General features: G+C 39.1%; 1 protein-coding gene across 21 annotated transcripts in view; it reads right to left on the minus strand.

The window, feature by feature from the left end:
- SAMD12 (sterile alpha motif domain containing 12) overlaps window positions 1-16,660 on the minus strand; it is a 471,810-nt gene that overhangs the window by 358,519 nt on the left and 96,631 nt on the right. For 2 of the 21 annotated variants that reach the window (XM_073999339.1, XM_073999337.1), the window contains one exon: window positions 1-16,660. This exon is cut by the window's right edge and continues 26,366 nt beyond it. The exons of the other annotated variants lie outside the window; for them this stretch is intronic. The gene's annotated coding sequence lies outside the window, so the exon portion shown is untranslated. 21 annotated transcript variants of the gene reach the window in all.

The raw sequence follows: 16,660 nt of genomic DNA on the forward strand, positions 1-16,660 counted from the left end.
TTTTCTCTTGTCTTCATACGGCCCCTGACTAGCACTGGGTATTTGCAAGCCAATCTAGCATGAGCTGTTTTACTTAGTGTAAACCTTCCCTTTACCTATTCTCTCTTCACCAAAACTTTAAAAACTGTCAGTTTTATATCCCAATATCTTGCTTTATTCTCTCAATTCTTACTTTCCACAAAACTAGATGTTCATAACAATTGCCTGGGAAGCCTTCTAAAATATATACAAACTCGGAAAGATTTTATTTGTTCTCACCACAGGAAATAAGTCTGTGATGTAATACATATGTTAATTAGCTTGATTTAGCCATTCCATAATGTGTATATATTTCAAAACATTATACTGTATTCCATAAATATATACAAATTTTTTCAACTAAAAAATAAATTAATTAGAATTTTTAAAAAAATGTCTCATCTCCAAGAGACCTATTACATCATTATTTTGTGGATGTGGCCTGGGAATCTCTCCAGCTTGGACATCAGCCCTCTGAGTGGCATTTGGAAAGCACCTTCACCATATGTGACCACATATGATGATGGGTGACTCCCGTAGACTACAAGTGTATTAGCAGAGACTTCTATTGTTTACTGCAGCGCAGTGCTTCTCAAACTTTAATATGCATACAGATTACCTGAGATCCTGTTAAAATGCAGATTCTGATTCAGTAGTGCTAGGGTGAGAGCCAAGCTTGTATATTTCTAACAAGCTTCCAAGCTGCTGGTGTACAGACCTCACTTTCTGTACTAAGATTACATTTTTAACTGTTTGTTAGTGTACTTATTAGGAGGCTATTTTAAAACTATATCTTCCAGGGACTATATTATAACAGAGAGAAGCAATCTTTTAGGTTCAACATATAAATAGAAATTTGAACTTGTAACATCTTTTTATTATTAAAACCAATCAATTCATAAGAACAGTGAGACTTTTGATGAATACAAAATTTGAAATCACAGGTTATGTTACACAAATGCATATTATCAGCATTAGTAGTTTATTTCTGCATGTTGTTTCCCTGATGAATGTCCTAATTCACAGGACAAAAAAAAAAAAAAAATCATTTACAACTATATGCCAGCCGGTCTTACAATCTTAGGTTAGGTGTTAATGAAACAGAAATGACAGGAAAATCTTTTTTCTAATAACTGTGTAAACGTCAGGGCAAGTTAAAGCACTAATGGTCTCCAGTGGATTCAACCCTGGAATATACTGAAGAGCACATTTTCATTACATTTTTCAATGAATAAAAATGTAAAATTAAATTGAAAGCAAACATCTGTTGAACTCCTCAGCCACCGCTATAATTTTGAAGACAACATCTTAAAACCATGCCCTGATCCTAATAAGTAGATTTTGTAGGCTTTTGCAGCACTGAGCTATAGCCTATGCAGAGGATGATTTTGAAAATGGGAGGAATGGCTAAGTGTAGCAAGGCTCTCTCAAATGATAAAATGAGAAGAGTACCTTTGCCCAATTCTCTATGGCAGCCAAGTACCTAGGCTTGGCTTCCAGGAAATTTCAGGATAAGGATTTCTCCCCCTCTTATGGAAGTTCACGCCAAAATAATACATTTGCCAGAAAAAGCCACTAATGTGACAAGCACTATAAATAACATGCAGGCAAAGAATGTCTGTGTATGTGAGGCAGAGATATTAAAAACATCAAGGTAACCATTTTTTATGTTTGATGGTTGATTCTGCCTCAATATTAAAGAGCTTGGTGGCTTTTAATGATGAAAAAATTATGCAAACATTAAAAAACAATTTTATATAATTATTTGGAGTTTACAAACAGCAATTTAAAATAAATCCATTAATGCCGTCTGTAGGGATTTCTTGCAAGTAAAAGGAAATGTATCATGCACTGCAGTTTGGTTTACTACTAGAAAATGAGCTCTCCTACCGGTAGTGCATTATGAAGAGAAATTAAGAAACTTAAGTGATTATTTCTGGGGCTGGGAATGGGTCTTTAATGGGGCAGGTTTTTTAATGGAAAGGCATTAGAGTCATCCATTCACTTAACAAACATTCACAGAGTTGAACAGTGCTCAGGGATCCCTTTTCACGGGCAAGAGCACTTCTAAGGTTCATCCCGCTAAGCCCTTCTGACCCTCTAGAAAACTTCAAGTGAGGCTGAAATGCGTCCCGAAAGCATAAAGAATTCACTCACAGATAGGTGGCCACTTGCTTCAGGATTACGTTGCCTTTCATCCTTTCTACGGAAATTGAGAAAGTGTTTTGAGGCTAAACCTTGGTCAGAAACCAAGCGCCACCTGGAGTCAGGAGAAGGAATTACAACTCTGCCGCCATCTCCCTCCTTGGGTTCTTCCCCTCTCTCTCATTCTCTCTGTCAATCCTCTGTTAGAACCACCGCCCCTTTCTCTGCGCAGGCGAAATCCAGTTAAACACTCAAAGGGGAACTAAAAGAAAAATTAATCCCATCACAAAACGGTTGCCAGAGGTGATTTTGCAGAGTTTGAGAACAAGAACACTCATTTTACAAATCAGTCATATTGAGTAGGGGTCATACCTCAAACCTGCTTATTTAAACTCTTTTTGGGGTATCTCATAGGCTAAATTTTGTAACAGTCTTGTAGATTAACCACCCCCTAGTAACAGTCTGTGTCACACGACTTCCTTGCCCTACTCCTATTTCCTGTTTCCTTTAAATCAGGCATCCCCTATTCCCTTACTCTTCCCTCTTTTCCTGCCAGCATATTATGAAATTCATACTCACTGTCACCTATATCCTGAAACCACAGTTGAGTGGGAAGAAAAGGCCAACTGCAAACAACTTTTGCACTATTTTCTTCAGCCCACAGCAACACATCCAACTCTTCTCTGTGACTTCCTCTCCTAGGCCAGGCATCATAAAGAAGCCCAGAGAAAAACAACACAGTAATAATGGATAGGCTCTCTTTAATAAATACATAAAGTACAAGGTCCATCTAATCCTCAAAACAACCCAATACGGTCCTGCCACAAGCCAAGGGGACCCAGCTGTCAATCATTCTCTCACAGATGGTGACACAGTCTGGAGGATGTGTCTTTGACTTGCTATTTCTAAAAGGTTTCGGGTGACCTGGCAAAACTTAGTGCTTAGCAAAGGATGTAGTGGGTTGAATAGTGACCCCCAAAAGCTATGCCCATGTCTTAATCCCTGTTGCCTGCAAGTGTGCCTTTACTTAGAAAAAGCATCTTTGCTGATACAATGAAGTCAAAGACCTTAAGATGATGAGACCATCCTGGATTGTCCTGATGAGCCCTAAATCCAATGACAAGTGTCTCTGTGGGGGAAAGACACAGAGAGGTTTGAGACAGACTAAGAGAAAACACAAACATATAGAAGAGAAGACAAAGTGAAGACAGAACAGAGAGACACATGGCCACAAGCCAAGGAAGGCCAACAGGGTCTGGAACTAGAAGAGGCAAGAGACAGATTCTCCCCTAGAGCCTCCAGAGACAGTGTAGCCCTACAAGGTCCAGCCACAAGCACAGGGGGCCTGGCTGTTAATCATTCTCTCACAACTGGTGTGACTATCTGGGGGATGTGGCTTTGACTTGCTATTTCTAAAAGTTTTAGGATGATCTGGCCAGACATTGACTTTGGACTTCTGGCCTCCTGAATTGTGAGGTAATGCATTTCTGTTGCTTTAGGCTACCCAATTTGTGATAACTTGATAAGGCAGGCATAGAAAACTTATACAAAGGCATACATGTGCTTCCTCTTTCTGTTTCTCGTTCCAACTTCTGCTGTATCTGGCACTAGTTGGAATAAGATGGCATCATGATGGAATCTGAGATTGGGTTTTGGGAAGCAAGAGCACAGGCTCAGTAAGTCTCAGGGCTGACTTTATTCTGCTGTTACTCAGACTTAACTCACATTGGCAATTGGTGCTGTTGGCTTCTTTAGTATCTATTCTCTCCTTTTTTATGGGCAGAGTTCTTTTTTTTTTTTTTTTTTTTTCCGGGCAGTATCATGGAAAGTACACATCACAGGGTCCTTTGCAACTAGCCATGTGATTGAGCTCTGGTCTGAGAGACTGAAGTGAAGTTGTTAGGTTGGCTTCCATGAAAACCCTTTGGAAAGCAGGCAGACTCTTCTGACACTCACCTTTGGCCCTTGGGTCTCACCCCTCTCTTCTGACTTGACATGCAAATATGATGAGTTGAACTGAAACCATGGGAATGTAAAAGCCACATGCTAAGGAAGGCAGAGGAGAAAGACAGAAGGAGCCTGTGGCACTGAAGATACTGTGCATTTGTATGTCAGTCCTGCACTACATACTCTGGGCTTCATATCCCATGAGATGTTTAAGCCACTGTTTAATTGGGTTTTCTGTAACTATACCAGATGTAATTCGAGTATGTCCACCGGCTTTGAAAAGCAGAATGCTTTTTGTGAATTCACTTAATTACTAGAACTCTCCACATCAGGATTTGTGGGGAAGTCACAACCATCAGGGATGTATTACTATGCCTCCCATGTTCTAGTTGCTGAGATATCTTCCTCAGGCCCCAGAACAGAATTTGGGTATTCCTTGGTGCCCTGGGCACCATCCATTATCATCCCAGTCTGATTATCATCCCTAAAATGAACCTTTTAGTAAAGGTTAGCTCCCTTGCTTATTGCTCTAGTCTCTAACAGAACTTAGTACCCATACCTGCGGTCACACTCATTGTCTCTGTTAATTGCTAACAGAACACTGGTCCCTATACACTAGCAGTATGGATCAGGAGGCACTGACATGACAGAGACCAGGTTCCAGCTTTGAAGGTCGGCAGCCTGCTTTTCCTAAACTCCTAACTCCTTATCTACTTTTGGTTATATCTACATGCTAACCAATGGTTTTGCACTGTTATCTTTAGTTTTTGATATCTTATTTATGAAGCCTAATAACTTAATCATTTTCCTATGCTTGAGTACTTCAGAGCTTAGGACTCCTACTTAGCTCTGGTCCTCAGTGAGTAAAACACCTCCTGAATTCTAGTTTGGGTAAAACTACGAGCCATTTTGAAGGGGCCCATTCCCTTCTGACAGTCTCTGTCTTGCAAGTATTGGTGCTAATTCCCAATTTTCCATGAGGAAAAGGGAAACTGGGATAGATTAATCTTCCTACTATGTCAACAATGTTTACGAGAACTAGAAAAAGTTACACAACCTTTTAGCCTGAGTTTATCAAATCATAAATGGATAAAAAAAAGTACCTGGTAAATGACTTGAGGCATGAAGAGTCATGTGTATTTGATACCATCACCAACGTTGCCCGACAGGCACCACGGTCACATTCCAATGTTAGTTTCCTAGGCTGACACCGTTTACAAAATAATCAGCCACAGCCAATTTAGAACATGTTAGCCTTTAACTCAGCCTTAAACATAATGGCTTCTCGTACTAGATGACTACATTGGTGTGGTGGAAAGTGTGACTGGCTGGGTGATGTAGAAGTCCACAGCTGATCAAGAACCTTCAACCACTGGATCACGGGCATATACTGTCTGCCATCATGAAGCTGTCTGGGAGTAGTACTGTCACTCATGGGAGGGTATGGTGGTCATAAATAAAGAGGTGATGTACCCCTCCAAATTATTAGAGTGAAAATCTATTTTCCATGGCTTAGAAACCAAACTTTGGAACATAAGACATTCTATGTCTTACATAATCAGTCTAGCTATAACCAACTTCATTTTTCCCGGTCATGACTTATGTCACTGCATTTCATGAATTCTACAATGCAGTCACGCACCGAGCACCTCACCGATACCTTGTACCTTCTCACCTTTCCAGTTCTGCTTGTACAATTTCCTCCACCTAGAAAGTCTCCCTGACTTGTTTAAATATTACTCATTTTATTAAAAGCTCAGGTGAAATGACACATTCTCCTCTAAGTATTTTGGGTTACAGTGATCTTTTCCTCCTCTGAACTTTACCATGCATTAAATTATAACCACCTGAATACATGTCCCATATTAATTACTAGATTCGAAACTCCTTGTAAATTTAACATGACAATATCTACCACAAAGCCCATATTGAGGGTTTATTATGTACCAAGCCTGATACCAAGCATGGTAAGACCTCATCTCACTCCCTATTATTCCTATTTTGTACATGGAAAAAACCCCTGAGGCTCAGAAAGGCTCGGCAATTTGTCCAAGGTCTCAGACTTAATTGGGATTCGAATTCTGAACTACAATATCAATAATAATTAGTGAATTGTACATTAGCTGTTGTACAGAGACCTAGACCCCAAAACAAGTGAAAAACAACCTAAACTTATGAGAGTAGTACAACTAATCCTTGAGCCAAACTGCTCCATTTATATGCAGATTTGTTTTCAACCCAACGCAGGTGAAAAACACAGTATTTGAGGGATGTAAAACTCGGGGCTAAGAAGAGCTGATGCTGACTTTTTGTATATATGGGTTCTACACAGACGACTGCAAGACTTGAGTATGTGTGGGTTTTAGTACACGTGGGGCTCCTGGAACCAATCCCCAGTACACTGATGGGGGAATGGTACTCTTTAAGGCCAGATATTATTTGTTTCAAAGGGAAGGCGATGACTGGTTGAACAAACTCCGAGATAGTACAATCTCCTTTTTTTTCAGACAGGGTCTCGCTCTGTCAACCATGCTGGGGTGCAGTGGTGCAATCATAGCTCACTGCCGCCTTGAATTCCTGGGCTCAAGGGATCTTCCTGCCTCGGCCTCCTGAGTAGCTGCGACTACAGGTGTGAGCCACTGTGCCCGGCTCCCTTTTCTTAAAAATTAAGGAATCAAAAGACTAAAGCAGCCTTTTCTCATAAGTTTCTTTTTTGTTTTGTTTTGTTTCTTTTTTGGTCGTCTAGGAAGTGACCATTTTCACAACTAATAATAAGCCTTAACTTGTTACTGTCATTTCAAATGACCCATGATTTCTGCATGTCTGAGAAGATAAAGAAAGACACCTTCGTGTCATTTTACAGTCTCACCTCCATATCACTTGCATAATTCCTGCTTATTTGTATTAATCTTTCTTAGTTTGAGCAGCAGAGGGGGTGCTTATTTCCATTATTATCAAATATGGGGCAGTTTTGGGCACACGGCAAGAGCTGAATCAATATGCACTGTCTTTTATTTTCAACCGAATTCCCATGAGCAGTCAAAAAGGTAGGCAGAGTATGACGGAGGTGGAGATATGAAAAGGATGAATGAATGCGTTTTCTCAAAACTCATTTTATCCTTTAACTTTGAACATAATTCCAGGCCTAGGCAATGTTAAAAATGGAACTTTAATGTTACAACATGATTGAGAGTCTGGTATCATACCGAAGTGATGGGTCAAATTTCTCACAAAATCTGCTCTATAATAACATTTCATATGCTTAATAACACTCTAGTCTAAATATTGACAGTCAGTTGCCACTTGGGAGGCAAGAGGATGATAAAAAAATATACCAAGAATATTAGCCTTCTTCCCTTAAGGTTCAATAATTGCCTGGTAAAAGAAATGTATCACTTTCTTGGGTGATCCTGAGTTGATCATTCTGAAGAGGGAAAAAGATCATGTGTCTAGTCAAATGTGTGTCTCGGCGTGTGTTTATATCCCATAAGTGCCAAATAATTACATTAAAGCCTTGAAAGTTCTTATGTGAATGAATGTGGCCAACTCTCCAAAATTTAATATTATTTAACTTTCAAGGTATGACTCACAGCCAAAAGAGTTGCCACATCTAAGTTGATTAAACTCACAGGCCAGACCAGGTACAGGTGGGCCAGGAAGTTGGGGTGGGCCTGCCTGGCTGGCAGCAGAAATGCAACAAAATAGCTTGAGGGTTTCATAAACCACTTCCCCCAGAAACAGAAATTATGTGTCTTCGTGAAACAGGCTTGACTCTGTGGGCAGGAAGGAACATATCCATACATGTTCTGCTTCTGAAATGGTTCTACTTCTGAAGTGTAGATGTATATGATTTGCTAAAATCCTGGACACTACTTCCCTAAAACTCTAAATGGAGCATCACACACATAATACCCCTTGCTTCATTCCTTTTGTATGGTGGAGTCTAGATTGTGATTAGTTTATTTTTCAATGAAAATTTTACATCATTAAGAGCTTTAAGTTGTCTCAACATTTACACACAATTTAGGTGTTTAATTTATTTGATTTGTGTCCTTCACATGTGTCCTAAATATCCAACACTATTGTCTTAGATTATAAATGTTGATGGAAGGGTGATGTCTGTGTAATAAAGCATGATTGTACTCTAAAGCATAACGTTGTAATAGTTAATGTAAAACAGATTTTAGTAATAGTAAAGGATATTGCTATTGATATTTAAAGATAATATTGAGGGTAAGAGTTATCTGTGCATACTTTTGATATTTAAAGATGATAATATTGAGGGTCAGAGTTATCTGTGCACACTAGAGTAGTTCACAATCACATGCATACTCTTTCCTTTTTGCACTCCCCTCATTTTAATGGAAAAGCCGCTTTTCCAATGTATGCTGAGCTAATACTTAAGAATCATCAGTAATCTTTTAAAACAGTTGCTCTCAAATTTCATTTTACAAAAAAATCTCTGAGAAGCTTGGTGATCAACACCCCCACCACACACACACACATACACACACACACAAACACACAATCTGCCAAAGTAGGCTCAGCATAGGGTCCAGGAACGATCAGTGACAAGCATCTCAAGTGATTCTGATACAGATCACACTCTGAGAAACAAGGAGGTATTTCATTTAATTGTTCAGGACCACAATAATTTTTAAAAACAGGAAAGGGAACTACACATGTTTTATAGAGGTTTCTTTTATAATGTCCCATTACTGTCCATGAAGTAGGTTTATAATTTCATTTACACAACTCAATCTTGAACTATGAGAACAGGGTTTGGCAACACAATTCCAGGAGGAGCCGCTCCTATCATAAATCAAGTGAAAGCAACACCCTCCCCCAGGGTTATGCAGTGTAAACTTGGCATGGTCATAGTCAGTGAGCAAAGGGGGCATCATCTGTTGGAGAGTGGCACCTACTGGTCATGTTTAGGTATCACAGTCTAGCTCTACTAGGAACCCAATGTCCAGCACCCCTCTACCCAACAAAATGCTGGGGCAAAGAGTACTATTTATTAAACAATTATTCACAGAGTTCCTATCAAGAGCTTGGCTCAACAGTTAAAAGTGCACAATATTAAGTAGAGAGAATGCATTTCCTCCAAGCAAAGAAATTGTGAATGTGGTGACTTTACTACTAAGTTTAACACTATTACAGCTTGAAGTTTCTCAGGAAATTCAAGTTAAAAGGTATAACAACACTGTTGTCATTTAAAAAGTAAACTGACTGTGACAGTCTGGGATATTATATTTTTCTTTACAAAGAACCTCTTGGAATTCAAATATTACTTTGCTTATCATTGACAACTCATCTAGAATGGTAGAAGAAAATTGAACTGTTAACAAAAGGGATGTCAGTGCAATATATTCACCAAATTAGAAAAGAATAAATAAATAAACACAAACTCAAAGCTGCAGAGATTAATTTAATTTGGTTACTTCCCTGGAAAGCACTCAGAATGATGGGAATGGGAAGAGGAAGAAAGATCGATTCTTATTTAGAGGAACTGACAGCAATTGAAATTGAAATGTTCATATGAAAGAGAAAACCATTAAAAACTGTAGGTGATTTGACAATTCCACTTTTTTCACAGTTTATGGTATTATTTTAGGCAACATATTATGCCATGTCTAGCAGGTCAATTGACAAATTTAGTAACCTCTTTTTTTTTTTTTTTCCCCCAATATACATGAATAGATGTTTTGTGGATTGGAAAATCTGGGTAGATTTGATAATGCAAACCTCAGAGCTAACTTTGCTGAACCTCTGCTGTCAATTATAATGGCCGGGCCCTAGCAACTCTATGGTTCTGGTTGAAGAGGAGTTTTCTTACATTCAAGCTTCTATAGCAAGCTTTAAAGTAAAGGGGGGAAAAGACCATTTAAAATATTTCTCAACACTATGCAACACAAAATCCACAATGGAATAAAGGTTTGCATGGGGCTTCACAATGGCATATAGATCATTTAGTGGAAAATTCGACAGACACAATGTGATTGTAGTCAAATCATTTCCCATTGTGATGACATTAAAGGTGCCCATTTATTTTGTAAAAGCACACAAGAGGGACATATACAAATCTGCACTGAACAAAGAACCAGCCTTTTGCAAACACTTGTTGCTACTTTTAGGATGGACAGAAATATCAAACTTGCCCTTTCTGATTGTCAATGAAATCTGCACCTCCAACCCTAAATAAGTAAATAAATAAATCAATCAGTAGTTAGACTTTTCTAAGAAAGGAAACTGGAGCACTATAAAGGACTTTTTTTTTTTTTTTTTTTTTTTTTAACCTTTCAACTCTGCATCCACTCCTCCTCATCTGGAAATAGAATCTACATTGTTTTTGGTGCACCTATCTAATACTCCCAGGCATGTATATTAATTGGGCAAGTGAATACAATCAGAATGTTTCCTTAACTTTGAAGACTTTGGCAGAACTTCCAGGAAAGAGACATTTTTCTATTGAATTTGTGGCTGGGGACTACCATATGCAGAGATTGCAGCAGAGAGTAAAGCAAAGAAAGACAAAACAGACCTAGGAAATGGGATTCATGACATGGAGTGAGTCCTGAATTCAGCCATGCCTGAGCTCTATTGGCTTTTTCAGTTTTGTGAGCCAATAAATATCTATCTATTTTATGATTGCATAAAGTAGACTGAGTTACTTTTATGACACTTACAGTTGAACAAATTCTGGATAATTTGAACATATATCAGCTTGCATTAAAATACGGTCATGCCAGATACTTAATAAATGATATTTTTATGAAACCACAACAAAGAAAAATAAAATCAGACGGTTGTTAGAAATACTGAGTTTTCCATTTCAGTCCCTAAATCCTTAGCATGGCATTCCGAGTTGTCCATTACTTAGTCCCACTCATTTTTGCAATAATATTACTAAAACACTGTCCCCTTGTTTCTAAGATCAATTCATACTAATCTACTAGCTACACTCAAACATACCTTGCCCTTTTGTGCCTCTTGGACATTGCTCATGTCATTCTTTTGGCTTGAAACGTTACCTCTAACCCTTTTCTCCATTGTTCAGGCTATAGACTATCCTTCAAAGCAAAGTTTAAGTATCATTTTATCTGTGAAGCTTTTCCCAGTCTTCCAGTCAGTTTTAATGATTCCTCTTCTGCAAAGCTCTTGCTTATATCAAGTAACACATGTGAAAGATGTTTTGTGCAGTCTTGGGAGTCATACAAAGGTCAATTACTTTTGGTATTACTGAATTCTTATATTGGCTTTTTTTTTTCTTACAGTTATGTCATATATGTGGATCTTTTTCACTAAACTGGGAAAGCTTTGAGGGCAGGGATCATCTTTATTTTCTCACAGCCCAGTAAATTGTCCTGGCAAAATAAATACTAAATAGTTAATGCATTTCAGACATGCGCTAGTCATTTGATTTTTCTCTTGCAAAACCAGAACCCATACAAATTAAATCACCAGCCCATTCCAAATGCAACTAGCCTAAGAAGAGAGATTTGAGAAATTTTAGAAATAAAATATTTTAAAAACCCAACAAAGACAAATAGAGTTGAAAACATTTTAAAGGAAATGGTGTTTGAATACATTGATCAAGACATATTAAAAGTTAGAGGATGCAGGAAAAGCTGTGGGGATTGCAAAGGCCAACAGAGTACATCTTAAGCTGTAAACTTATAACTACCCTGTTAAAGACGATGCTTCCCCAAACAGCCACCTACCCTCCCAAAGAAAAACCAACAAGCCATTAAATACATGCATCTTCCTATACACATGTTACAGACCAAATCAAACACAGAGCAGTCTTTAAAGCTGACTCTTTCTGCTTTAAAAAGGAAATAATTTGGTTGTTTCAGAGAGAAAATAAGAAAATGCCCCTAAGGCAAGTATTTCAATCAAGTACAGACAATTGGGGTTGGGAGAATGTGGGGAGGGGTGGATGTAGTGGTGACAGAGACCTTTGGCAGAGGTCACAAACTCTATTGTCTTCTGGGGACTAGACAGATAATGCAAATGAGCAGAGAGGCCAAAAGGAGGGAAAACAAAGCTCCACTATCAACAGCAAATGGCACTTGCCCTCAGTTTTGGGGGAAAATGGGCAGTAGTGGGAATCATTGCTAACCAAAAAGGAATAGTGTTCTACAGGGAGCCATCACTATTCCATCCCAGCCTATTATTTCTTTGTGGGAATTCAGGTCAAATGATTCCAGAAAACCTGATTTTCTAACAAACAGCTAAAATGCATATTTTAAGAGGATTTTTAAATTATTAAATACTGGTAAATAATTTGCATAAAACTTTTAAAGCACTGGGGAGGTCAGGCAAACACACTTATTGCCAAATTTCAAATTTGTAGCCTCTGCTGTGTAAAGTACATGAGATCAGCAACCCTCCCCACTCACACGGCATTTAAAATGGGTTTTTAATTTTCCATACAACTCTCTAATGGGTTAACCATGAAGTTCCCTGAGATGGGCTGAGGGACCACAATAGAAATTTTAAACATTTATATAGTGCCATATGTTTACAAAATGCTTCCTCTCAATTCCTCCTTAAAGCAGTTTTGGAAGAAAGCTGTTATTATTCCCATTTTCAGATCAGCTTTACAGCAGGCTCTGGAGAAGGCAAAAAGGGGTCCCATAGGCCTTTCATATTCCCACTTCCATTCATTCACAGCAAATATTTATCGAGCACTATCTATAAGTCAGACATTCTCATTCCATTATTCTCTTCACTGCTACAGGATGGGGAAGGCTAACAAATTCTCAAAGATTATTCATTCTCTTTTTATCTATAACGTATTTAAAGTGGTTCACCAATTATTTAGGTTGTATACCATCTGTGAATCCTTATGCTCTTCGCACATGAAATGCTAATTTAGTCCACATAAAATAATTAAATGGAGACAATTATAGGTAATATTAGATGCCTACCTTGAACTAAATTGTAGCATGGACAAGTGGTGGTTAATAACAAAGATTAAAACCAGCTTGTGAGAGAAAAATCTTAACATTGGGAAAACAGTGTTAGTAAATTAGTCTTTTTGTGCACTGAGGAAAGGACATCTGTATTTCGGGTTAGTTGCTGATATGCTTTGGATTTGTGTCCCTGCCCAAATCTCATGTCAAACTGTAATTCCCAGTGTTGGAGGAAAGTCCCGGTGGGAGGTGATTGGATCATGCGAACGAACTTCCCTCTTGCTGTTCTCCTGACAGTGAATTCTCATGATCTGGCTGTTTAAAAGTGTTTAGCACCTCCCCCTTCTCTCTCTTCCTCCTGCTCCAGCCATGTAAGATGTGTCTGCTTCCACTTCACCTTCTGCCATGATTGAAAGTTTCCTGAGGCTTCATTAGCCATGCTTCCCATACAGCCTGTGGAACTGCCAATTAAACTTTTCTTATAAATTACCCAGTTTCAGGTATGTATTTATAGCAATGCAAGAATGGACTAACACAGTTGCTTACATCAGATAAGAGTAGCAAGATATTACAGAGACAACACATAAGTCCCAGAGCTTGACATACTCAAGTTGTCCTCACTAAAGGCGAGGGACACTCAACAGTGGTCTTTTGAGGGACCACGGTTTATCTTAGGTCACCCCCACCCCAGACACCTTCCTCACTGACAAATTCCTTTTTCAATCCCAACTTTTCCCATCCTTCATATTCTGGTATATGAAACCTCCATCCCTTTTAACTCACTCTAGCATGGCACCACCAACTGGCAAATCCCAAATCCTGCCCACAGGAGGTTGTGTTTAACTGGCATGGTACTTTGAATACCTTCACTCAAGACTTGGACTCTCTGGTAGACTCCAGTCCCCAGCCCTCTCTGCAGCCTTCAGTCCCATGATCTGCTGAGCCCTGAAGCTATTTAAATGAGGAATCCTTCTCTGGGCACTCTCTTAAGAAAGGACTAGCAGTTCCAAATTCCTGCTCTCCTAGAGGGTAAGCCACGGAGATATATGTGAGAACTGTGGTTTCCAGTGGCCTTCCCAAATTCCCCATTCTCACTGGGACCTGTGAATTTGCTGAGAGAGCTCTCTAGGGATCCCTGCAGAAAAGCTCAAATGCACAGCAACTCACATCTCCAGAGCCATCTCCTGTTTGATCTTTCATTTTGCCACTGACTTCTTCAACCTTTCCTTACCTGTATCACACACTTATTAGTTACTGCCCCCTACCTTGCGAGTATTACTTATACAGTTTATATCCTAGTATTATGCACTGTCTAAAAACTGCTTTACAATAGTTCACTAGTTGTTTCATTTGTGCTGGCGTTGGTTATTGTGATGATATCTCAATTTTGTATAAATTTTTTGGACAGAAGTTGTATAATGCTTACATTAGACAACATTACAATGCATTGTGCATATGAAATGGATATAGTTGCTCAATGCAGGGAAACCTAGGAGCTCTGGGAACATAGATTTCTATCCTGGGTACAGCAGGGCAGACTAGTCCTTAAAAGGGCCCAGAGGTTTCTATTTCTCCTTTCTTAGACTGTAAATGTTCTGTTTCCAGTAATCTTTTCCTGTTGACTCATTTTTCCTCAAATCTAACTTGTGACTCTTTGCTATCATTGATATTTTTCTTTTTTTTTTTTTTTAAGAAACGGAGTCTCACTCTGTCACCCAGGCTGGAGTGCAGTGGTGCGATCTCGGCTCACTGCAACCTCCGCCTCCTAGGTTCAAGCAATTCTCCTGCCTCAGTCTCCCGAGTAGCTGGGACTACAGGCCCATGCCGCTACAACTGACTAACCTTTTAGTAGAGGTTATTCTAGTAGAGATGGGGTTTCACCGTGTTGCCCAGGCTGGTCTCAAACTCCTGAGCTTAGGCAATCCACCCACCTTGGCCTCCCAAAGTGCTGGGATTACAGGCATGAGCCATCGCACCCAGCCGATATTTTTCTGTTTCAGACAAATCTATTGATTTTCTAACAGGATTTGTGTAGAGGCGCTATTTCTACAAGTTCCATATTCCAAAACAGTTCTAAGAAGATTGAGAATCTTCCTTTTTTTGGCTGACTCTGACTCTCCTTCTAGGGGTAAATAGCCCTCCCTACAAATAATCAGTGGGAAAAAATCATTTTCATTTCCAAATGGTTCCTAGATCAAAGGGGGCATAAGATATCCTAGTCACCAGGGAGAATAAAGTAGTTAAAAAGCAAAGGGTAAGATTCTTTGAACTGTGTCTGAATAAAGATAAACTGAAACCATTTTGGGTACAGACAGACTACAGCAGTGCTCTGGAGTCGGGTTCAAAGGTTAATCACAGTTGCAGCACTTACCTGCTTAACTGGAAAAATTATCCCACTGCTCTATACCTCAATTTCCTCGTTTATAAAATGGGGATAGTAAAAGTACCATCCCCCGCAGGGCTGGAGACTGCTTTAAAGGTTACGATACCAATGTCTAACAATAGTTCTTGGTACATAAGTGACTGAGAAATGTTTAAAACAACAATGGAAGGGAAGTATATCACATCCATAAGGGCAACCTGTCGGAATCGCAGATAATGGATCATCCAAGTGCTGACAGAACATGGGATTATTAACAAAACCACAATAGTCCATGTAGTCTGCTAGTGCTGCCCATCAGGAGGATGTGAACTGTCATATAAAAGATCAGAAGCAATCACACACACATTAGGTGGCTTCCAAAGGCAATATGACCTGGAGAGCTGGAGATATTACAAGATTGACCATCGTTTTTTGGTAATGTCTTAGCTTTTGAATAGGTGAGTTTATAAGATATATTTGGGTTGCAACTCAGCCCCCTCTAAATCAACTCCTACTACTTCCAGAATGGGCTGGGGGAGGAGGGTGTTGATTCACACATGTAACTAGAAATGTTGTCTTCATTCACGATTGAATCTGGGACCTTGAACAATGTCATTCAGGTTCTATTTCTCTCTTTCTCTCCAATAGGCAAATAAGACATCCAACAACAGGCTCAGACTCACTCTTTACTGACTTAGAAACCCCAGGAAAAAGGGGCAATTATCTTTCAATAGTTTTGGCAAAAACTCCTATAAAGATTTCTAATTTGCCCAGCTTGTGTCTTATGTCTACCCCAAAAGCAATCACTGTGGACAAAGGGATAGCATTCTTTGAAAAACCAGACATAAATCATATGCCTACCACTGTAGGTGGGGGGCACTTGACTGCACCAAAATACACAGAATGGGTTTCCTATACGATTGAGGTCCCATGTTACTTAACAAGTGGGAGGATGACAAACAGATAAGCCAAGAGAGGGTTCTTTCGATAGGTAAGATAGAAAAAGCATTATCTGCAAAGCAAGAACCTGTGATAGGAAGTAACAAAGGTGATATCCCTTCACATTAAAATCTACATTCTGTTAGTTATGGGGCCAATATTTGTATTTTGATAAACTGGATAATAACCTCTTTTATCTCATCTCTTCTTCCAATATTCCCCTATACCCCAATGCCCAAAAGGTTATAAAATGACAAAGATTGTGATTCAGCTCCGTATTTCAAGCATTTAGCACAGTGCCTGCTTAATACTTCCTACATTATCAATA

Source organism: Macaca fascicularis, chromosome 8 (genome assembly GCF_037993035.2).
Source record: "Macaca fascicularis isolate 582-1 chromosome 8, T2T-MFA8v1.1".
Lineage (NCBI taxonomy): Eukaryota > Metazoa > Chordata > Mammalia > Primates > Cercopithecidae > Macaca > Macaca fascicularis.